This window comes from Staurois parvus, unplaced genomic scaffold (assembly GCF_062004578.1).
Source record: "Staurois parvus isolate SC_StPar_1 unplaced genomic scaffold, SC_StPar_1.0 ptg000460l, whole genome shotgun sequence".
NCBI classification, from domain to species: domain Eukaryota; kingdom Metazoa; phylum Chordata; class Amphibia; order Anura; family Ranidae; genus Staurois; species Staurois parvus.
In genome coordinates, this window is record NW_028318256.1 from 2,358,374 (window position 1) to 2,382,753 (window position 24,380).

The window sequence follows — 24,380 nt, forward strand, 5'->3', positions numbered from 1 at the left end:
GTTTACGTCTCTTGATGTAATCCCCGTGGATTTGGAGGTGTGTTTAAGATCATTATCCATTTGTAGAAGCCATCCTCTCTTTAACTTCAGCTTTTTCACAGATGGCATCAAGTTACCATCCAAAATTTGCTGAAATTTTATTGAATCCATTTTTCCTTCTACTCGTGAGATGTTCCCTGTGCCACTGGCTGCAACACAACCCCAAAGCATGATTGATCCAACCCCATGCTTAACAGTTGGACAGAGGTTCTTTTCATTAAATTCTGTGCCCCTTCTTCTCCAAACGTACCTTTGCTCATTCCGGCCAAAAAGTTAAATTTTAACCTCATCGGTCCACAGAACTTGTTTCCAAAATGCATCAGGCTTGTCTATATGTTCATTTGCAAAGTTCAAATGATGATTTTTGTGGTGAGGACGTAGAAGAGGTTTTCTTCTGATGACTCTTCCATGAAGACCATATTTGTACAAGTATCTCTTTATAGTGGAATAGTGTACCACAACTCCAGTGTCTGCCAGATCTTTCTGGAGGGATCGTGCAGTCAAACGTGGGTTTTGAATTGTTTTTCTCACAATCCTGTGAGCTGTTCTGTCTGATATTTTTCTTGGTCTTCCAGATCTTGCTTTAACTTCCACTGTTCCTGATGACTGCCTTTTCTTAATTACATTCAGAACAGAGGATATTGACATCTGAAAACGCTTTGCTATCTTCTTATAGCCTTCTCCAGCTTTGTGAGCGTCAACTATTTTCAGTTTCAGTTTTCTAGACAACTGCTTAGAAGAACCCATGGTGCTGATTGTTGGGGCAAGGTCAGATGAGTCTGGGCATTTAAAACCTTTGAGATTGATATCCCCTGGTCTTCCCAGACAATGATTGAGAACAATCCATGACAATGGCAGGTCTCAGCTTTGCAAAGGGGGCAGTGCATGCTATAAATTCTGCAGGGTGCCCAAACTTTTGTAGACGCCATTTTTTTGTTTTCTGTTATTTTGAAAGTGTAAATGATGGAAATAAAATCTAACTTTTGTTGACATATTATAAGAATGTCTAATCTGTAATTTGATGCCTTTTGGAGATTTTTCCATCCTTCCTTGGCTTCTTTATGCACATTTATACAAATTTTTAGCTGGGGTGCCCAAACTTTCGATCCCCACTATATATATATATATATATATATATATACATATACATATACATATACACACACACACACACACACACACACACACACACATATATATACACATACACACAGCGGGTAAAATAAGTATTGAACATGTCACCATTTTTCTCAGTAAATCTATTTCTAAAAGTGCTACGGACATGAAATTTTCAGCACATGTCAGAAACAACCAATGGCATCCATACAAAGAGACCAAGACAAATAAGTTCAGAAATGAGGGATGGGGGAGGGGCCTGAATATGGTGCCGGCAAGGCGCTAGGTGCAGGAGCTCCATGTGCCCGCATTGAGATGTAAGATCAGGAAGGAAGATAGCTGCATGCCTCATGCTCGGTGTCCTGTCGGAGGTCCTTTTGCTGTGGGGGTGCCCTGAATAGTCACTGCATTCGGCTGGAGGAGTGGCGCCTGTGCCGCTGTGCAGAGCGGAGCAGAGACAAGGACCAGCAGAAGCTGAGAGTAGGAAGACTGGGGACACTGCTGGGAGGCTGCACAGACCCCTGGGAGACAGAGGCGGCCAGATGAGGAGCGAGAGCAATAACCCCTCTAGTGAGTATCCCAGATCACCCCACCGAAGAAGTGTTACACACAGGACTCTAGATATTAACCTCCCTGGTGGCATTCCTGAGCGTAACTCGGGGTTAATTATCAGTGCCAAAAGCGGTAACCCCGAGCTACACTCGGGATTACCCTGCAGCGTTGCTCCGAGATCCCTGGATCACTTACCTTGTCCTTCGCTCTCGCGATGTCCCCCCTGCAGCGTCCCCTGCCATCTCCTCCGGGCAATGCCAGCATCCGTCTTCCGATCCCTGCGAGCGTCGGGACGTACAGGGGCCGGAACCGGCGGGAAATTTTAAAAAGTGACATTCACTAAAATCACATAGTAAAACATAAACAAAACCAAAATGATGCAGCGCTGCCCTAATAAAATACAATATGGCAAAAACAAACAAAATTACATAAATTATATATATATATATATATATATATATATATATATATATATATGTGTGTGTGTGTGTGACAAAAATAAAAAAAATCAGTGGATTGATCCTCTCTGGAGATCTCAATATAAAATGACAAAATATATATATGTGCCAATAAATCAGTGAATTGATCCTCTCTGGGATCTCAAGTGAAAAAGTGATCACACCTGGTATAAAAATCCAGGAACCAATACCCCCACTATCCAAACTAGGATCATGCACAAAATAAAATAAAACACAAATAAATGTGAATCCCTAAATAGGGATCAATAAATTCATGCAAATGATGGTGAAAATGAGAACGTGAACCCCTAACAGGGATCAACAATATAATGCAGATCGTGACAAATAATGGCTAAATTAAGCCAAAAAGTAAATAGTGACATAAAATGGATCCCTAAATGTGGGATCAATTAAATACAATAGTGCCAAAAAACACACATATAAAAAGTATATTTCTGAGCAAACGCATAAAAAAAAATAAATAAATAAATAAGTGGACATATAATAGTCCGTAAACATAAAAAAAAAAAAAAAAAAAAAAACGAAAAAATAAGGCCTTGATCCCACATTTAGGGATCCATTTTATGTCACTATTTACTTTTTGGCTTAATTTAGCCATTATTTGTCACGATCTGCATGATATTGTTGATCCCTATTAGGGGTTCACGTTCTCATTTTCACCATCATTTGCATAAATTTATTGATCCCTTTTTAGGGATTCACGCTTATTTGTGTTTTATTTTATTTTGTGTATGATCCTATTTTGGATAGTGGGGGTATTGGTTCCTGGATATTTATAACAGGTGTGATCACTTTTTCACTTGAGATCCCAGAGAGGATCAATCCACTGATTTATTGGCACGTACAGTTGTGTTCAAAATAATAGCAGTCGGACATTACTAACCTGATCAATCACTGTTTTTGGTAGAAATGATATTTCTACATGGCAAATAATTTACTAGCAGGTGTAGTAGAGTAATAGAAATCCAACAGCCCCAACAGTCATGACATGCATGCTGCTGATTCTGTGTAATTGAATCACTAATTGAAAGGGGCATGTTCAAAATAATAGCAGCGTGGAGTTCTATTAGTGAGGTCATTCATTCTTTGAAAAACAGGTGGCAATTATTGCCCTTATTTAAGGAAGGAAGGCAGCAAATGTTGTACATGCTGGTTACAGTGCATTTCTCTCTGAAATTCTGAGGAAAATGGGTCGTTCCAGACATTGTTCAGAAGAACAGCGTACCTTGATTAAAAAGTTGATCGGAGAGGGGAAAACATAAAAAAGGTGCAGAAAATGATAGGCTGCTCAGCTAAAATGATCACAAATGTTTTAAAATAGCAACCAAAACCTGAAAGACGTGGAAGAAAGCGAAAAACTACCATTCAAATGGATAGAAGAATAGCCAAAATGGCAAGGACTCAGCCAACAATCAGCTCCAGGAAGATCAAAGAAGGTCTAAAGTTACCTGTGAGTACTGTTACAATTAGAAGACGCCTATGTGAAGCCAAGCTATCTGCAAGAAGCCCCCGCAAAGTCCCACTGTTGAAAAAAAGACTTGTGCTGCAGAGGTTACAATTTGCCAAAGAGCACATTGACTGGCCTAAAGAGAAATGGGGCAACATTTTGTAGACTGATGAAAGTAAGATTGTTCTTTTTGGGTCTAGTGGTCGGAAACAGTTTGTCAGACGACCCCCAAACACTGAATTCAAGCCGCAGTACACTGTGAAGACAGTGAAGCATGGTGGCGCAAGCATCATGATATGGGGATGTTTCTCATACTACGGTGTTGGGCCTATTTATCGCATACCAGGGATCATGGATCAGTTTGAATACATCAGAATACTTGAAGAGGTCATGCTGCCTTATGCTGAAGAGGAAATGCCCTTGAAATGGGTGTTCCAACAAGACAACGACCCCAAACACACCAGTAAACGTGCAACATCTTGGTTCCAGACCAACAAGATTGACGTTATGGAGTGGCCAGCACAATCCCCGAATCTTAATCCAATAGAAAACTTGTGGGGTGACATCAAAAATGCAGTTTCTGAGGCAAAACCAAGAAATAGAGAAGAACTGTGGAATGTAGTCCAATCATCCTGGGCTGGAATACCTGTTCACAGGTGTCAGAAGTTGGTTGACTCCATGCAACACAGATGTACAGCAGTTCTCAGAAACAGTGCTTATACAACTAAATATTAATTAAGTGATTCAAAGGAAAGCAAAATCTTCAAACATTTTTCAGTTTATATAGTGAATGTTTGAGTTTGTAAAGAAGAATACAAACACTGCTATTTTTTTGAACAGTCTAATATTCACTTTTCTTCAATTTATTTTTTATTTATCTATTTTTCTTCATGTTTTGATTGGAATAGAATGTGTAGTGTTCCCAATGCATTTGTGTGTATGGAAATAAAAGCTATTAGAAGGATTTTGAGCTTTATTCACTTTTTTCAACACACTATTATTTTGAACACAACTGTATATATATTTTATGTCACTTTATATTGAGATCCCCAGAGAGGATCAATCCACTGATTTTTTTTGTCACATATACCATATTTTTTGCTCCATAAGACGCACTTTTTTCCCCCCAAAAAAGGGGGGAAAATGTCAATGCGTCTTATGGAGCGGCCGGTCCGGTATTTCCATTGCCGCCGTGTCAGAATACCGGGCCGGCCACTCGTCTCTTCTCTGCAGCAGAACCTTACGTGTTCCTCGGTCCAGCGCTGCGCAGACTTCCTGCGCCGGCTTATTTAGTGTGGGCTCTCGGCTGTGACAGCCGGGTGCCCAGTGTGCATGCGCGAGAAGCGCTGCGCTTTGTGAATGGTACGGTGTCTTCTGGGACAGCTGTCAGCCAGGTGCCCACACTAAAGGGAGGACAACTCCGCAGAAGTGGGAGCGGGTACCTGTTAAATTCAGGTACCCACTCCCCCTCCCACCCCAAAGGTCCGCAGTCTCTGGTCATTTCCTGTACTATGTCTGAAGTCCCTGGTCATCTCCTGTACTATGTCTGCAGTCCATTGGTTCAGAATATTTTTTTTCTTGTTTTCTGCCTCTAAAACCTAGGTGCATCTTATGGTCAGGTGCATCTTATGGAGCGAAAAACAGTCTATATTTATGTCACTTTGTTTTCGCCATTTTTTTTATTAGGGTAGCGCTGCATCATTTTGGTTTCATTTTTATTTCCACATGGTATATGGTTTGTGGGGAAATTCGTCATCAGACACTGAAAACAATTTTGCGACTAAGCTTTGTGATGTGCGAACTTGGTGCTATATTTCAAATGTCAGTGTTTTTGGTTTGAACATATTATTGAATTAAATTTATTATTATATTATTTTTTATGATTATATTTTATAATTTATGATTTCGTGTTTAAAATTTTATCATACACGGGAATGTTTATTGGACCCTTGTTTGGACAGATTACAGTGAGTTATTCCTAAGAATTACAGGCCTACAATAAAAAAACAACATATTTCCATGCAAAACAATGTACTGCTTTGAGCACAGAAATATTGACATAATCATACTGCTAGGGAGGTTAAAGAGGGTAACAGCAGAAGCTGGAGTGTGGTGAGTGCTCATATTGAATAGGAATTCGACAGTATATGTGTGTGGACTAGGAAAGCAAGTGATCAGTGAAAACGCTGCACAGAAAGTGGTGGGAAAGTGAGCCGGGGGGGGGGGGGGGGGGGGTCACATAGCAGGCTTACAACAGTATACTTTTGCTAAAGTAGTGATAAAAGATAGAAGTGGCCAAGCCGGGCTACACTCATTTATTCATATCTCTCTGTGCTGAAAGTAATAGGGAAACCCAGGTGTAAAGTAAGTTAAGAAAAAAAAAAAAAATGAATAACTGATAAAGCATAATGAAGAGTAAATCAGTAAAAGGAGGAGGAGTAAAGACACCTAAAATAAGTACAAGCACAATCAAAATATATATGCCTCCATAAGAAAAAAGTCCTGGAAGTCAAACCCCGGAGAGACAACAGGATGTCAGTGGAAGACAAGCAATAGGAAATAATAGTGAAGATCAACTAAGTCTGTCAACAGAAACAACGGATGCAACGCATGATAAAGAAATCTTAAATATGGAAGGAGAGGTGGAGGCAACGAACATGGAAGAACAAGGTGGATGTTTACAAATGCCTACAAAATTGGAAATGGCAGATATGTTCGCCAAGTTGAAACTTTCTATAAAAAGTGATATGGCAATGTTACATAAAGACTTGGGACAGGTCCTAACCCGAGTTGAGGAAACGGAAGAAATGCTGGATAAACACAGCCAATTAATAAGAGAACTGAAGTTAGAAGAACATGAGAACAGAAAGAGAAGGAACAGCTTGAGGATTCGGGGTTACCTGAAGCATCCCAAGGAAAAGATCTAAGAGATGTAATAAAGTGCTAAATCCAATAATAGACAGACCCGTAACAGAGCAATTGAAATTTGATAGAGTACACAGGAAAAGAAGAGCCCAAGGAGTGTCTAATGGAAGACAAAGTAAGAATATAGGAGAAGATGAGAGGGATACCATCAATAACATACGGAGGAGCGAATCTGCAAATCTATGTGGATATAGCCCCTGAAACACTAGCAAGAAGGAGATCCCTGTAACAGCTTCTGGGAGAAATGCGATCAAAGAACATTCAATATACCTGGGGTTTCCCAGCCTGTTTGGTTGGATGGAGAGATGCTTGTTCAGCTAGATTGAGATTCCCAGAAGATCTCTAGGATTTCTGTGAAAGATTAGAACTTCAGGTACCTGATATCTCAGAATGGTCAGAAAGGCAAAAGGAGAAGATGGGATTGGAAAAGGAAAGGTGGCAAATAGTAACGAGGAAAAGACTGCAACATAGATGAGAGAATTGGAGTAAAAAGGACAATAATAATCTTTTCTAAGAGACTTTATGAATGAGAGCAATTTATTTGATGGGGCAGAGTAAGAAGTTAGCACTTTAATTGGGGAGGAGAGATGAGGGAAAAGGGAAGAGAGGACAGGAGGGAGTTTTGTAGAGATAGATATAGTAGTGGCAGGATACACGGTGGTCTGACATACTTCTGAACCCACGCCCTGTAGGAGAGAGAGGGGTGTGGGAGGTGACCATAGACAGAGTCATACCCCAAATAAAAGGATCGAGGGTGGGGTTAAAACCACAATGAATCCAAGGGCTACATGTTGGTCACAGGTTCTCATTTGGGGAGGGAGGTGGGAAGGGAGGATGGAGGGAGGTGGGATGTGGGGGGAAAGGGGAGGTGGGAATGCAAGGGAGGGGGCAAGGGGAAGACCCTGAAACTCAAAGATTATTAGGGAAATTTATCAACATTCAATAAATGTATTTTTACAAGAGACACATATCTCATGATATTAAAGTTAAGTTACAATCAAAAGAATATCTAACCCGGTATTATGGGGATTTATCAATGAAAAGAGCTAAGGGAGTAGCTATTGGGATAGCAAAAAATGTAAGATTTACTAAAGAAGACAGGATGGTGGACCCAGAGAGTCGTTTTTTTGGTTCTAAGGGGGAAATTTACTGTCCAAATAAGAACCTGATGATGTACTTTGAAGATATTGTAACGGGGTTCGCTCGGCAGCAGGTGTGTGTGACCCCCAGGATGGGTGCACAGCACAAAAACACAGGCACAGCACAACAACAGTGGAGGTGAAAAACAAAAAGGTGCAGTGTATTTACAATATTTACAGGAAAACGTCAAACCAAAAAGAAACATCAAATAAAATCCTGGCCAACTTGGCTACTTACTGTACAAATAACTTCCCTAGCTATCCACTAGGTACAGCCTCATGCTATACCTAGTCGCTGGTAGCTGGAGGCTAGCCACACAGGCTTTTGTCTCACTGCACTCAGATAGTATGTTGCTCCAGTCAGTTCAGGCACAGATCTGGTTCCAGGTTGGAGCCACTCCCTAAGCAGGCTGGGAAGTTTTATAATGGTCTTAATGAGCCCACTACCTTCAGCTGGGCTCATTACCTCAGTGCTGAAGGACTCAGCACTTCCCTCTAGTGGAAAAATTCTCATAGAGTCTAAACCTTGGACAAATGTATCATCAATCCAGGACGCAACCAGGTGATTTCACCTGCCTACTGTCACATTCCCCCCCCCCTCTTGTTTCAACCTTGGGGTTGTAACACCAGTAGTCACACCAGTAGTCAGGCAGGCATGAACCCGGGATAAAGCATCCACATTTCCCATCTGAACTCCAGGGCGATGCTTTACCGTGCAGTTAAATTCTTGTAGGGCCAGGAACCACCTATTTACCCTTCTATTGGTCTCTTTATTTTGAGCCATCCATTTCAAGGGAGCGTGATCCATGACCAGGACAAAATGTCTGCCTAGCAGATAGTACCAAAGGGAATCTAGAACCCACTTTACTGCTAAACACTCCTTCTCAATCGTGGCGTAATTTTCCTCATGAGATTTTAGCTTTCTTCTGAGGTAGATTACCAGGTGCTCCTCCCCCTTCCAAACCTAGGACAACACTGCTCCTAAGCCAACATCGGATGCATCCATCTGGACCACAAAGTCTGGTGAGTATAGCACTTGCTGGCTACATAAGGCCCTTTTTAAAGACTGGAAGGCTGCTTCAGCATCTGGGGACCACTTAACCCTGACCGACTCCTTCCCTTTTGTCAGGTTGGTTAGGGTTACTGGCAGAGAAGCAAAATGGGGAATGAATCACCGATAGTAGCCAGCAATTCCTAGAAAAGCCTGTACCTGCTTCTTATTTGGGCGTGGCCAACTCTGTATGGCTTCGACTTTGCTGATATGGGGTTTTATTACTCTTCTCCCAATAGTGTACCCAGGGTACTTGGCCTCTTCCTGTCCAATAGTACACTTCTTTGGGTTGGCCATAAACCCAGCTTTCCGTATTGAATCTAGTACAGCCTGAACTTTTGGCAAATGTGAGGCCCAATCTGCGCTATGGACAATCACATCGTCCAGGTAAGCTGCAGCATACTTCTGATGGGGACAAAGAATTTGATCCATTTTGCGCTGAAAGGTGGCCGGTGCATTCTGTAACCCGAACGCCATTCTTCTATCCTGGAATGACCCTTCTGGGGTTACAAATGCAGTCTTCTCCTTGGCTGACTTAGCCAAGGGAATCTGCCAATATCCTTTGGTCAAATCGAGCGTCGTCATGTACCGGGCTGCTCCCAGTCGGTCGATTAATTCATCTATCCTCGGCATGGGGTAGGTGTCAAACTTTGTAACTTTATCTAACTGTCGGAAGTCATTACAAAATCGCCAGCTCCCATCCGGTTTGGGCACCAACACTATGGGGCTGGACCAGTCACTCTGGGACTTCTCTATCACCCCCAAATCAAGCATTCTCTGCACTTCCCCATGTATTGCCTCCCGACGGGCCTCTGGGATTCTATAGGGTTTTAGTTTTACCCTTTCACCCGGTGGGGTGATAATGTTATGCTCCACCCGTTTGTCCCGGCAGCTCACAAAAAACCTTCGTGTTGCGGAGCACAAACTCTTTAACTTCCTGTTGTTGAGTGGTAGATAGCGTGACTGCTATTCCAACCTCCGGAACCAAGCAGTCAGATGGCGCTGGTGACAAAGCCTCTGCAACTAGGGATTCCCTGTCCCTCCAGGCCTTCAACAGATTAATGTGGTAGATCTGTTCAGGTTTTCGCCTTCCTGGTTGTCTGACCCTGTAATTCACCTCGCTCACTCTCTCAATTACCTCGTATGGGCCATGCCATTTGGCCAGGAATTTGCTTTCAACCGTAGAGATTAGCACTAGCACTCTATCGCCTTCGGCAAACGACCTGGTCAGGGCCACCCGATTGTACACCCTCTGCTGCGCTAACTGCGCTTGGGCCAAATGTTCCTTTACGATCAGCATTACCTGGGCAATTTTATCTTGCATTTGGGCGACGTGCTCACACTCTGGTGGGGGGAACTCTCACTTTCCCAAGTTTCTTTGGCAATATCTAGCAACCCCCTTGGGTGTCTCCCATAAAGCAAATCAAAAGGTGAAAACCCTGTAGAGGACTGGGGTACCTCCCGGATGGCAAACATCAAATAGGGTATTAAATAATCCCAACCCTTTCCATCCTTATCTACCACCTTCCTTAACATTTGTTTCAGGGTTTTGTTGAACCTTTCAACCAACCCGTCTGTTTGGGGATGATACACAGAGGTGCGCAATTGTTTTACCTTGAACAGTTTGCACAGTTCTTTCATCACCCGGGACTTAAAGGGGGTTCCCTGGTCCACTAGGCTGAAAACAAGAAAAGCTCCTTAGCTATCGTCTTGGCAGAGGTATTTCGGAGTGGAATCGCCTCTGGATAGCGGGTGGCATAGTCGAGTATGACCAACCTGTACTGATGCCCCCTAGTGGACTTCACCAGCGGACCTACCAAATCCATTGCAATCCTTTCAAAAGGAACCTCAATGATGGGAAAAGGTACGAGTGGACTACGGAAATGGGGCATAGGGGCCGACTTCTGACACACAGGGCAAGAGGAAAAGTAATTTTCTATCTCCTTAATGACCCCAGGCCAATAGAACCGCTGCAATACTCTTTCCCGTGTTTTCTCCGCACCCAAATGACCCCCAAGGATGTGTCCATGAGCCAACTCCAACACCAACTTCCTGTAAGGGCTGGGCACCACCAGTTGCTCAATGGTTTCTTCCGCCCCTTGAGCGACTCGATAGAGTAGGTCCCTTTCCACCAGGAAGTACGGATAAGCACAGGTTTTCTCTGGGCTCACTAGTTCGCCATCTAGTTTTACCACATTTTCCCTTGCTTTTATCAGTGTGGGGTCTTTCAACTGTTTGGTGGCAAAATATTCCCTATGAACCTCCAAGTCCGAAAATGCAACAGCCAGGCAGGTTCTTGTCTGAAGAGGCAGGCTCCTCCCCAGTTCCTTGGGTCTCCCCGGCTAGTACCGACAAGGGGAACTTGGGAGAGACCTCACCACACTCAGAGGTTTTCTGGAATTCACCTTCCTGGTCTGAAGGGGAGACAGTGGGGGTGTCAGGACAGTCCCAGAGTTCCCAGAATTTTGGAATATCCCTCCCCACAATGGCATCATGTGGTAAGTGAGGCACCAATCCTACCTGATGAGACAGGTTACCTTTGGGGGTCTCAAAAAACACGGTTGCCACTGGATACTCCCTGGTGTCCCCATGCACACAAATAACAGCCACCTTTTTATGCCCAGAGACCTCTGTAATGACTATTTCCTCTTTTATCAAGGTTACCAGGCTACCTGAATCCAGCAAGACAACATTACTTCCACTAATAGCCATTTTACACAAATGTTTCTCGGTGCCCTGGCTGGCAGTGCATACCACTGTCGCAAACAGCGACTGACGTCTGTCCCACATTGCATTGGCTCATCCAGCACTGGGCAATTGGCTGCAATATGTCCCTCTTGCCGGCAGCGGTAACAAATAACCTTTTTCGCTGCCTCTTGCGGCCTTGACCTTCCTGGCCGCTCTTGCCAGACATTGGGTAATACTCCCACCCTCTCCCCTTGGTATCATCTTATCCGCCGCTGGGGATGGTCTGGTCTTAGGGTGGAAAGTCCATGAGTCTATGGAAGAGGAGGTCAGGTTCTCTGTAGCCAAGTATCTCTCCACTAGATCCACAAGCTTGTCCTGTCTCTGGGTCTCCATGACTGACCCACTTTTGAATGGCATTAGGCAGAGACCTTAGGAACTGATCCATAACGACACGTTCCACAATTTTTGGGGTGGTAAAAGTCTCTGGCTGCAGCCACTTCCTGCTCAGGTGAATGAGATCATACATCTGTGACCTGGGAGGTTTCCCAAGCTTATAAGTCCAATTATGCACACGCTGAGCACGGACAGCAAGGGTAACACCCAATCATGCCAAAATTTCCGCTTTCAGCACATCATAGTCTTTGGCTTGGTCCGGCTTCATGTCATAGTAAGCTTTTTGTGACTCCCCAGTTAATAATGGGGCCATCAATCCAGCCCACTGTTCCTTAGGCCACTTTTCCCTTTCAGCAGTCCGTTCAAATGTGATTAGAAACACCTCAGGATCATCATCTCCAGTCATTTTTGGCAATAAACGGCCCACACAAAATGATGGTGTATTACCAGAATCACTACCAGCCTCAATCTGCTGCCTCTGCTGGAGCTGCTTCATGACGGCCTCCAGGGTTCTCTGCTGGGCTGCAATGCTCTTCTGGAGACTTGCATTAGTCTGTTGTTGATTGGCATTCGCCAGAGCCAACTGTTTTATTATCTCCTCCATGCTGGCCTTTAGTTACCACGAACTGCCCGCGGTCCTCCATTATATGTAACGGGGTTCGCTCGGCAGTGGGTGTGTGTGACCCCCTGGATGGGTGCACAACACAAAAACACAGGCACAGCACAACAACAGTGGAGGTGAAAAACAAAATGGTGCAGTTTTTATTTACAATATTTACAGGAAACCGTCAAACCAAAAAGAAACATCAAATAAAATCCTGGCCAACTTGGCTACTTACTGTACAAATAGCTTCCCTAGCTATCCACTAGGTACAGCCTGATGCTATACCTAGTCGCTGGTAGCTGGAGGCTAGCCACACAGGCTTTTGTCTCACTGCACTCAGATAGTATGTTGCTCCCCAGTCAGTTCAGGCACAGATCTGGTTCCAGGTTGGAGCCACTCCCTAAGGAGGCTGGGAAGTTTTATAATGGTCTTAATGAGCCCACTACCTTCAGCTGGGCTCATTACCTCAGTGCTGAAGGACTCAGCACTTCCCTCTAGTGGAACAAATCCCCATAGAGTCTAAACCAGCAATGGGCAAACTACGGCCCGGCGGACCTTTTAATCCGGCCCGCGGAGCTATGAGGATCTGTCCCTTTCGACGTATCTGCGCATGTGCCGGAGATCGCCGATCGGCTGCTAATGCCTGAAACTGGCACATGCGCAGATACGTTGAGGGGGACAGATCCTCATAGGAGACAGATTTTCATGCTACACCGGAACGGCGCGGGAACACGGCGAGAGGAACGCGCGGAGCAAAGGTAAGTGAATTGACACAGGGGGGACTTAATATGGGGGATGAATTAATATGGGGAATGAATTACTATAGGGGGGATGAATTACTATGGGAGATGAATTACTATATGGGGGATGAATTACTATGGGGGATGAATTACTATATGGGGGATGAATTACTATATGGGGGATGAATTACTATATGGGGGATGAATTACTATGGGGGGGATGAATTACTATAGGGGGGATGAATTACTCTGGGGGATGAATTACTATATGGGGGATGAATTACTATAGGGGGGATGAATTAATATAGGGGGGATGAATTACTATATGGGGGATGAATTACTATGGGGGGGATAAATTACTATATGGGGGATGAATTACTATGGGGGATGAATTACTATATGGGGGATGAATTACTATATGGGGGATTAATTACTATGCTTACTATGGGGGAATATTACTATACTTACTATGGATGACACATACACATCATTCATCTACTCTTGGTCCGGCCCCCGGGTCCAATATATGAACCCATTGCGGCCCTCAAGTCAAAAAGTTTGCCCACCCCTGGTCTAAACCTTGGACAAATGTATCGTCCATCCAGGACGCAAACAGGTGATTTCACCTGTCTACTGTCACAATATGTTAAGGAAATTAAGGGATTTTAAAAGAGGTAACTTGGTTGTGGCAGGGGATTTTCATTTCTGTATGAATCCTCAGCTGGATACTTCTTCGCATGTGCAGAGAGATGGAGGTAAACGACTAAGGTCTATAAAAAGGATGCTACATCAAAGCCAATTGATAGACACGTGGAGAACAAAGCACCCTGGAGTAAGGGATTATACGTTCTATTCCTCTGTTCATGCAACATATTCTAGGCTGGATTATATAATGATAGAGCATAGATTATTAGAGTCATTGTTCAAGACTAATATTGAGGTTACATCATTATCAGATCATGCAACAGTCACAAAGAAGTTGAAAATGAGAGGAGACTTGGAAAAATTAAATGCTTGGAAGTTAAACAAGACATTTCTACAGGATCAAGAGACAGAAGCGAGGATAAAAAAAGAAATAGAATACAAATTAAACGGAGGGTGTCTCGTTGGCCACAATATGGGAAGCCCATAAGGCATATATAGGGGGTATTCTGATTTCCATAGGGGCGGAAACAGTTGGAAAAAATAAGAATACTAATTGAGGAACTATATGAATTAGAACAATGGAGAACAGAAATGGAGGTACAACATAAGATATAATTAAAGAGGGCAGAACTAAGTGAGTTAATGGAACAGGAAACAAAAAAGGTTTTCAATATGGTAGCAAAAGAAAGATATCAATGGGGGAATAGACCAGGAAAAAATCTGACAAGGATACTTAGGAAAAATAAATCAGTAAATTACATACAGAAGATAAGAAATAAAACGGCAGAGATGGTATATCCAACAAAAATGATTGCTAATGTATTTCAAAAATACTATAGCTTATTGTATGCGGTTAAATCTAAAGACAAAGAGGATCTGAAGGGAGATAGAAGAACAAAAATACGGACATATTTAAAAGCAGCAGGATTGCCTAGATTGGAAGAACAACAATTGTCAATACTTGAAAGATCAATAACACAAGAAGAAATACAAATAGCATTAAATAGTACAGTGGCAGGGAAGAGTTCGGGACCAGATGGATATACAGTGAAATACTACAGGAAATGTAATAAATACTAGTGCCCAAAATGTGCCTGTATATGAATGCATTAGGAGAAGGGATGGAAATGAGGAAAGAGTAATTTCTGGCACATATTACTATTATTCCTAAAGAAGGTAACGATCCATCTCAATACACCAGCTATAGACCAATATCATTATTAAATATTGACACGAAATGATATGCAAAAGTCATTGCTACTAGGATGAACGAGTTTATGCTGGAATGGATTCATTCAGACCAGGAGGGATTTATACCAGGGAAATAAGGAAAAGACTGGGGTGCCATCAAAGTTCATGTGCGTGTAAACGCAGGTGTCCCAAAACTTTTGGCAATATAGTGTATTTGAATTGTCTTAACTAACTAAAGATTTGTATTTCGGTTAAGCCAGCCTTGTCATCCACAGCATAGATAAATACTGGGTTTCCTCTGGAGAAGCTGATTGGACAGTAAAGCAGATTTCCTATTCCGTTTAGTAAGTATGTTCACATTGTTGGACTGAGAGCACTTTGGTGCCTATGCATTGCTTATTTCTTCTACATGTTTTGTTATAGGCAGCATAATAAATGTGACTCTGGCTCTGAGCTGCACTCAAAAATGAATGTATCTTTTTCACTGCTGCACACACAAAAGAACAATGCAAGGTTGCAGGCTCTATATCCTTACATTTTACTCCTGTCCTTTTGTGGTGCTTCAATGCAAATAATCAGGGATGTATTTACAACAAGGCAAACAAGGCACTTGCCTAAGGCAGCATTTTTCAGGGGGCAGCACCTCCCCCCAGAAGAAGGGATGAAAGAAAGGACACACCATGGGGACCAGGTGGGATTTGAGAGAGGCTGTGGGCTGCTTGATGGTGTATGTAGAGCCTGGCTCCCGGGTGGGGGGCAGGAGTGTTGTTGGTCAATGTCAGGCTCTCTCCACCAGAGGGGGGAAAGGGGGGGGGGTTCTGTTGGTCGGTGTCTGGGGGGCAGACAATTTTTGTGTTGCTTAGAGCAGTACAAAACCTAAATACACAACTGCAAAGAATGCAGCCACAATTCATCTACCAGAATGTATAAGGTTTTGAGGTGTTATTGTACAGGGGCCATGTACTTTCAACTACAATAAAGCCTGAGCCTGTTTGTACAAAAATATTTGCTTCAAAATTTTGCCATCTATTGACATGCTTCGACATGCATTTTTATGCATGTTTAGGCACATTTTAATGTGTTGGCACGTTTTTATGCACATTAAATTGCTATGCATGTTGCAGGTTATTTCCTCTGATATCACATCAATTTTCTTGCTGTTTGTGGGTTGAGAGAAGGAGTGGGGAGAAAAATAGAGAGTGGCAGAGACGAACACATTTTTGTCTTAGAGAGGCATTGGCTAATGGAATGTCTAGCGAAACATCCCTAATCAGTGTGATTGTGCTAGCTATACCATGAATGAAGAGGCAGATAAAGAGATTGGGCAAGCCAAACAGCTCTACTGGGTGCATCCACAGCTCACACATGAGGGTAAAGAGCAGTTTTGGAACTTATACTAGGATTTACAATGTCACTCATCTATTTCTATAAACCATGCCAGCTTTCCACTGCACACTCTCTATGGCTTCTTGTAAGGAAGAATTTTTTTTCTCTCAATGGACCTGCTTTGCACCGATGTGCATTTAAACTGGTTCTAAAGCCTTAAGGTTTCTACAGTAATGCATTCTATGGATTAAGATAAAGACCCTTTAGTGTTGCCTGATTCCCCCCAGCCCCCCCCCCCCTTATTCTTACCTGAGCCTTCCAATCCAGCGATGTGCACAAGAGCAGCTGCACTCACCACTGTCTCTCTCCTCACTGGGGAGATTGATAGCACCAGGAGCCATTGTCTCCCGCTGCTGTCAATCAAATGCTGTGACAAGGGAGCAGGGGGCAGGACTGAGCCACCCAGTCTGTGTCAATAGACACAAACAAGGTGGCTCAGGAGTGAGCCCACACGGGTGTCCCCATGAAAAGCCGCCTTTGGCACTCACCATAGAGAGGCCTGGAGAGCCAGCGAGAGGAGGATCAGGACTGCACTGGGCAAAATTATTGCACAGAGCAGGTGGTGTGACTTGTTTGTTATTTTCATTTTAAAAAAGTGAAGATTTATTGTTACATTAATGCTTTACATTGCGTTAAAAGACATGCATGTAGCATTTTAACACAACACACCGCACATAACACCAGCATTGTGCTGTGAGCAGGACACATAGAAAACAATTGTCTTTTGTGTATCCTTACAGTGACCTGCATTCTTCCAGTGCGGTAAAATGTAGGTCACTGCAGTATATGTGAACAGGGCCCTATATATGCTGGAAGATGCAGTGTGGCTGTGTTCTTTGCAATGCCTGGTCATGGGTGTTGCAGTAAGACCTTTGGCAGCCTACAGTGGTATCTGACAATCACAGGCAAGCAGTCTCTGTCTGAGACAAAGACCTCACTTAGCGTTGGGGACGTAATGGCCTGGATTCCCCGAATTCTATTCTTTTCTGCCGCAGCTACTCAAAACTGACAATTTCTGGCATCCAAATTGACATTAGAGGGCATCATTGTAATAATGGCAATAATGCAAGCCCATTCCATTTTCTCCTGCATAGCTAAATATTGCAACGAAAAGCACAGAACAATCAAACACAAACACTTAGGTGTAAAGAGGCTTTTATTTTCCTTAGTGAGCCACATAGAGGAAATATTTTTGTTAAGAAAATAGTGTTTAGTGTACAAGGTGTAACATTTAAGAATTACAGAAAACTTGCATATAGCTTCTATAGTGCTGACCCATTTGGGATAGCTACTAATGTAGTGTTCAAGGCAGATAACAACATGGAATGACAGCACAATTGGGTGAGGTAGGAAAATGATGGTACAAAGCCATTCACAGGGAAGCAAGGTTAGTTTATCACAGGATATGTCCAGAACTCTCTGGAGGTTAAGTGGTTCACACCTCATACAGCAAAAGCACCATAAGCAGTATAAGAAAGCCACTTAAAGTGGCTCAGCATTCACAACATCGAAATGGAAGAAAATATACAAACTCTTGCTAATAAACAAGCAAACATATCCCAGGAACATAGCATTTGAATAGTGCCACAGAATCTGCAAGGCATGGAAAGCTAAATGCTTTAATCCAGATCCAATCAGTTTGGAGAATATGTGCAAGGTGGTATCAAAAAGTTTCGAGACTAGTTTTGTATCATGCCAGCCAACAGATGGCAGCACAAGGCTGCACACACAGTCACAAGGAGCACCAACCTTCATAAGTCAGTGTGCCAAAAGACATCATCCTGTGTACAACGCAAGCTGTGCAATTGATGCTATTCTGACCACGTACGTTACCACATCTGCTATTTCATCATGGCCAGCAAGTTAGAACAAATAGCAAGCATGAAATTCTGTGTGAAACCCGTACACCTAAGTTTCGTCACTGGTAATGATCTTCAACATGAAGGACGGGTCATCCACAGCATGCTGACAGAGTTCTTGGCAGACTTCGATGCAGTGTTCCTTCTGCTCCTGGGTCAGAAGCCTGGAGACAAACTTGGCAGCAACATGGCACATGTTCAAATTACACGTGAGGATTGCCTCGACTGTTCCATATAAAACACTAACAATGGCAGTAATGTTGGAGATTGTTCTCAGACAATCGTCATGCACAAGTTGCCAAATGGTTTCAACATTTTTGGGGGTCGAGCTTGTTGAAGGTCTTCCTGATCTCTCATTGTCTTCCAGTGATGTTCTTCCACTCTGTTAGCATGCGTGCCACTCAAAACACCTTGAACGACTCATTGTCAACCGTCTCTGTGGGGGATTTGCCCAGTTTAATGGAGAATTTCACATTTGCTTTTTGTTCTAACTTGCTGTCCATGATGAAATAGACGTGGTAACACACATGGCCAGAATAGCACCAGTTTCACAGCTCCCGATGTACACAGGACGATGGTTTTTTGCACTCTGACTTATGAAGGTTGGTGCACCCTGTGACTGTGAGTGCAGCCTTGTGCTGCCATCTGTTGGTGTGTTACAAAACTAGTCTTGAAACTTTTTGATACCACCTCGTATCCAAAAGATTTGTTGTTTGGGTGCAGATGTAAAATTTGGTCATGCTATTGGAGTCAGGACACTGACTTTATGCCATAGATTAGACCAATACACCTTTTGTTTATATATAAACTTTCAATGGGTGCAAGAAATATCTATACTCACACAAACAAAAGAACCATGATACATTCCCAGCACACTCTGTACAAAATATGGATTCTAAACCTTTCAAAGGGTTATTATTTGTATATGTTGATAGAAAACACAGCTAACATTGTAAGATCTAGTTAATGTTAGTTTTAAACTGTTGTATGAACTGATACATTTGTGAATGTACTTTATTTGCCTTATTGCTTGTAAACATGTGTACATCCTTGATACATTACTATAAATTTACATAAAGCTTTATCTGTTCTATGAATTCTTCTGTGCACTGTAGGAATTTTACACAACTTTTGTATCCAGTTATAGCGTACGTTAAAAATTGAGGCTTTGTATAGTAAAAACACCAGACTTCCCCACCTTCCATAGTAGGAGGTTTGTATTCTGTTTTGTGATTGTCATGCAATAGAAGAAGCAGCACATTTCTCTTCTGGTTTGTTTCATTCGACTATCATATTCTTCTCCAAGGGAATCCTTGTAGTGCATCTGCAGGTATGGCTTTAAATATTGTTTTACTTAATGATACATTGTGCAGATTGGAATAACCCATAGAAACCAACTATATCGTATTGTTTGGATTGGTCCAAACTCATGAAAGTAAAACCAACCGGTTGCTAAGGGTTACTATTCTTTGCATATCAGCATTACTCATTGAATTACCCTATCACATTAATCCCATATCATTTTGCCCTGGGATTACTGTGCGCACTTGCATAGAGTACTTCACAGCCAATCTGTTTTCTGAATGTTGACTACAGTCAGAATCAACTAGACTGTGTCTCTTTAAAATGAATAAAACGCCTGAACAATAAAAAGTGGCTTATTGCTTTTTAGGTATCAAAAATAATTCACTACTTTACCAGTAAAAACATGTTATAAATGTTACAAACTAGTACCACAACACCCTTAACCTCCTTTCCAGCAATAAAAGGTACAGACAGAACTACTATAACACCAGTGATTCCAATGGGAGTGAACAGTGACATCACAGGAAACAAGAAGCCAGTTTTGTTTGATGGGTTCAGAATTGTGAACTATCTTGGATTTGAAAACGCTGAATTTCAGGAACTATACTGTTTACTTTTAAAGAGTTCTCCAATCTGTAAATAAGAACAAACAAGAATGAGAAAACACAAATATATGAGTAAGACAGTTAGCACAAACTGGAAAGAACCGGTTAGTGACATACAACAGAATTCCTCTTTTATACCCCTCAATCTTAGTTTTGTTAAGTCTCATTTTTATCTAAATATTTTGCAATATTATTTAGTTTATTCTTAGATTATACAGTAAATACAGGTTAATGCAGTTACAAAAGGTATACAGTGCCTTGAAAAAGTATTCATACCCCCTTGAAATTTTCCACATTTTGCCATATTAAAGCCAAAAACGTAAATGTATTATATTGGGATTTTATGTGATAGACCAACACAAAGTGGCACATAATTGTAAAGTGGAAGGAAAATGATAAATGGGTTTCAAAATTTTTACTAGAGATGAGCGAATTATTCAAAAATTCGGTTCGGCTGATTCGCCGAATTCGCCGATTAAATTCGCTTTGTGCCGAATATATTCGCTGCGAATTTAACTTATAAAAAGGGTGTTTCTAGGCTTCAGAGAGCCTTTATATTAGTGCAGAACACTGTACCTTTAATTTAAATGCCCTTGGAGTCTGCTGGGGAAGAGAAATAATACTGTCAGTCAGTATGACATGCAGATGAGTGCCGTCGATCTTAGAATCACCGCACACTTCACTCATTTGGGCAGTCACGGGGCCAAAACCAGAGTGTGGAGCCACAGTGTGGCGGTGGAGGCAGCAGCAATGGGAGGTCATACAGCACCCTATGACAAAATGGAACCCACCAGCAGTGTGAGGAGACCTGAAAGTGGCACATGGCAGAGTGTAGCGATGGAGACAGCAGCAATGGGAGGCCGTACAGGGACCCATGACACACTCTGGACCTGGCAGCAGCATGAGGAGGCAGTACAGGGGCCCATGACAGATTACGGGCCTGGCAGCAGCATGAGGAGTCGGTACGGGGGCCCATGGCAGATTACGGGCCTGGCAGCAGCATGAGGAGGCGGTACAGGGACCCATGGCAGAGTGGCGGAGCGTAAGCAGCTAAAATTGAAGGCCATACAGAGGCCTATGTTAAAAAGTCCCCCCAGCAGCAGCGTGGGGAGACGACTAACAAGAGTCCAATGGCAGAGTGGCGGAGCAGAAGCAGCTTCAATTGAAGGCCATACACAGGCCTAGGTTTAAAAGTCCCTCACAGTTAATTCCAATAACGAACTCTACTCCTCCGTGCAATCTACTTACGAGACCCTGGGCAGGTCTGGGTCCAATTTGTGGTAGAGACTGGTTTTGTTCAGCCATGCTTGAGCGAGTAATAACAGGTCTGTGCTGCCCTTTGGTGTCTGGCTTAATGCGCACAACAATGAACGTTCCAGCGTTTGTCAACGATTTGCCGTTAAGTGATGCAAACCCGCTGAACCACGTTCATGAGGAGCCGGTACAGGGGGCCATGAATCAGTATGGACCTGGCAGCAGCGTGAGCAGACGACAGAGGCACATGGCGCAGGGTGGCGGTGTAGGCAGCATTATTCTGAAGCCATACACAGGCCTAGGTTAAAAAGCGGAAGCTGTCAGCAGCGTGAGCAGACGACAGAGACACATGGCGCAGGGTGGCGGTGGATGCAGCAGTATTCGGAAGCCAAACACAGGCCTCGGTTAAAAAGCGGAAGCCGTCAGCAGCGTGAGCAGACGACAGAGGCACATGGCGCAGGGTGGCGGTGGAGGCAGCAGCAATGGAAGGCCATACAGCACCCTATCACAAAATGGAACCCACCAACAGTGTAAGGAGACCTGAAAGTAGCACATGGCAGAGTCTGGCGATGAAGTCAGCAGCAATGGGAGGCCGTACAGGGACCCATGACACACTCTGGACCTGGCAGCAGCAAGAGGATGCGGTACAGGGGCCCATGGCAGAGTGGCGAAGCGTAAGCAGCTTAAATTGAAGGCCATACAGAGGCCTATGTTAAAAAGTCCCCCAGCAGCAGTGTGGGGAGACGACTATCAAGAGTCCAATGGCAGAGTGGCGGAGCAGAAGCAGCTTCAATTGAAGGCCATACACAGGCCTAGGTTAAAAAGTCCCCCCAGCAGCAGCGTGGGGAGACGACTATCAAGAGTCCAATGGCAGAGTGGCAGAGCGGAAGCAGCTTCAATTGAAGGCCATACACAGGCCTAGGTTAAAAAGTCCCCCCAGCAGCAGTGTGGGGAGACGACTATCAAGAGTCCAATGGCTGAGTGGCGATCCGGGAAGTCAGCGTTGTGATTGCAGATGCAATGCAGAGATTCTATGAGGTGATGCCGTGGGTGCGAAGAAGATCATATACCGTCGTACTTCCATCCATAAGACGGAACAACCTGCGAACCGGGAGCTTTATTGCCCTGACCCGCTGAGCAGCTTCTGGGATACCCAAGAGGCCCATGGCAGAGTGGTGGAGCGTAAGCAGCTTCAATTAAAGGCCATACATAGGCCTATGTTAAAAAGTCCCCCCAGCAGCAGCGTGGGGAGACGACTATCAAGAGTCCAATGGCAGAGTGGCGGAGCGGAAGCAGCTTCAATTGAAGGCCATACACAGGCCTAGGTTAAAAAGTCCCCCCAGCAGCAGTGTGGGGAGACGACTATCAAGAGTCCAATGGCTGAGTGGCGATCCGGGAAGTCAGCGTTGTGATTGCAGATGCAATGCAGAAATTTTATGAGGTAATGCCGTGGGTGCGAAGAAGATCATATACCGTCGTACTTCCATCCATAAGACGGAACAACCTGCGAACCGGGAGCTTTATTGCCCTGACCCGCTGAGCAGCTTCTGGGATACCCAAGAGTTTGGCTTCTGTGGGGAATATGGTTGAAAACTGAAACTTAAAGGCATGTTGACGGAAGGGCACCAGTGTCAGTGCTCCGGAGGGAATATAGCTTCAAAGCTGACACTTAAAGGTATATCGACGGTCAGAGACCACAGGAAGTGGAGCTTGTGTCTTAAATCGACTGAATGTGGCAGACGTGAAACGTCTATGGGCCGTATATGAAACGGGTTGTTCCTCTTTCTGGAATAAGTGTTGGAAATGGCCACTCTTTTTGGTGTGGCGTTTTGTCTATTTAATTCCGATAACGGACTCTACTCCTCCGTGCAATCTAGTTACGAGACCCTGGGCAGGTCTGGGTCCAATTTGTGGTAGAGACTGGTTTTGTTCAGCCATGCTTGAGCGAGTAATAACAGGTCTGTGCTGCCCTTTGGTGTCTGGCTTAATGCGCACAACACTGAACGTCCCAGCATTTGTCAATGATTTGCCGTTAAGTGATGCAAACCTGCTGAACCACGTTCATGAGGAGCCGGTACAGGGGGCCATGAATCAGTATGGACCTGGCAGCAGTGTGAGGAGACCCGAAAGTGGCACATGGCGCAGGGTGGCGGTGGAGGCAGCAGTATTCGGAAGACATACACAGGACTAGTTTAAAAAGCGGAAGCCGTCAGCAGCGTGAGCAGACGACAGAGGCACATGGCGCAGGGTGGCGGTGGAGGCAGCAGTATTCGGAAGCCATACACAGGCCTAGGTTAAAAAGCGGAAGCCGTCAGCAGCGTGAGCAGACGACAGAAGCACATGGCGCAGGGTAGCGGTGGAGGCAGCAGTATTCGGAAGCCATACACAGACCTAGGTTTAAAACTGGAACCCAGCAGCGTGAGCAGACGACAAAGACGCACATGGCAGAGGATGGATCTGGCAGCAGTATGAGAAGGCGGTACAGGGGCCCGTGGCACAGTGTGGTGATGGGGGCTACAGCAACTGGATGCCAGAAAGTGGCCGATAGGGCTATATACTGCATGGAATTATAAAGTTGTAAAGACAGCGGCCTATAAGGCTATACACACTATAACAATCATGACTTGATTGACCATTGGCCTATAAGGCTATACACAGCATGAATATCATGACTTATTCTGAGAGTGGTTTGGAAGGCTATATACAAAAAGTAATTCATGAGCTGTCCGGACAGCGGACAATAAGTACATATATACAAATCAATTCATCAGCTGTCCAGCCAGCGGCCTCAAAGGCGACACATATAGAAAGCAATTCATGAGCTGTTCAGACAGCAGCCTCTAAGGCGACAGATAAACAAAGCAATTCCCGAGGTGTTCAGGGAGCGGCCTGAACGGCTAGGTTATTACTAAATATATTTTTGTGGCCAAACATCGACCTATAAATAGATGTCTACACAGTG

The 24,380-nt window shown here is 43.8% G+C and overlaps 1 protein-coding gene across 1 annotated transcript in view; it reads right to left on the bottom strand.

Annotated features, from left to right (window-relative positions):
- Nucleotides 1–17,533: 17,533 nt before the first annotated feature.
- Nucleotides 17,534–24,380, bottom strand: part of MGARP (mitochondria localized glutamic acid rich protein) — a 66,862-nt gene continuing 60,015 nt past the window's right edge. The window contains exon 10 of the mRNA XM_089688912.1: nt 17,534–20,192. The gene's annotated coding sequence lies outside the window, so the exon portion shown is untranslated. The remainder of the gene's footprint in view (nt 20,193–24,380) is intronic.